The sequence below is a fragment of the Gigantopelta aegis genome, unplaced genomic scaffold (assembly GCF_016097555.1).
Source record: "Gigantopelta aegis isolate Gae_Host unplaced genomic scaffold, Gae_host_genome ctg3303_pilon_pilon, whole genome shotgun sequence".
In the NCBI taxonomy this organism is placed as follows: domain Eukaryota; kingdom Metazoa; phylum Mollusca; class Gastropoda; order Neomphalida; family Peltospiridae; genus Gigantopelta; species Gigantopelta aegis.
The window spans coordinates 62634-63645 of NW_024533271.1; the positions used below are offsets into that span (position 1 = coordinate 62634).

Sequence of the window (1012 nt, forward strand, 5' to 3'; positions counted from 1 at the left end):
GGCCATGAGAGGCCCTTAAAAATTAACATACACTCTTTATTTTCCTCTCCACGGAAATCTTTAGTAAAAGGCGAAGATATTATACGATTTGAGGGGGGAAGCCAGTAGTTAATTTTTAAAGACAAACTCTTTGATTTATATTACTATTTCATGAGCAACCTCTTGTGGGCCAGGTTCAATATATAATATTATTCATACTTGTTATCCTTTATAAACATCTACAAACCTAATATACTGTAAGACTCATTTTAAACTATAACCTGGAAATCTATATCACCAAAATTGATAACAGAATTAAATAACATTAAGGCAAGTTTGTATTGAAATTTTTTAATAGTTCACATATAAATAACTTTTACAATTTCCATCTCTCAATTTGACATTAAGAATAGTTCTTAAATAGTCTTATTAATAAAATAGTCTTCATCATTTAATATATTTATGTGCCCAGAACCTTGATAGCGCCTGACTTCCTAGGGGGGGGGGATAGAGCTTCAAGAACATGCTCTTCCCAAAAATCGTGAATCTTAGGCATGAAGATCCTTTTTTATCGCTTCTAGATCCTACAATATGACATTACAAATTATAATGTAAATATAATTAACTATTACCGGTACAGAATGAGAGCTAAGGCATTAAATAATCCACATCTTCACTTCGAACGTAAAACGTATCTAATTGTAGCAGAGCTAGATGCAGTTACGGGGCTATTGTCATATACGTCATTATTAACGTCATATCATCAAAATGGCATATACATGGCAGTAAAACGGTTTGAAATACTTGGAAATACCCGGCAGGATATATGCAACTTTTATGCCAAAATGACCGAAGAATAGGCTTGATATATAGTGGAAGCCACGTGTCGTTTGAATCTCTTAGATATAATCAATCAAGGCAGTACAGTAGCTAATGAATATGTGTACCTTTTATTTCTAAATTTGGTGATAAACCAATGGCAGGTGAACTGCTGGCAAGTGCAATGGTACTATTTTCGGAGTCTACGAGGTAA

At 33.4% G+C, this 1012-nt stretch overlaps 1 non-coding gene across 1 annotated transcript; it reads right to left on the reverse strand.

Moving 5' to 3' along the window:
• On the reverse strand, positions 1-109 carry LOC121392038. Its single transcript, XR_005960405.1, has one exon. It is a non-coding gene; the product is annotated as a U5 spliceosomal RNA (small nuclear RNA).
• Positions 110-1012: the final 903 nt, after the last annotated feature.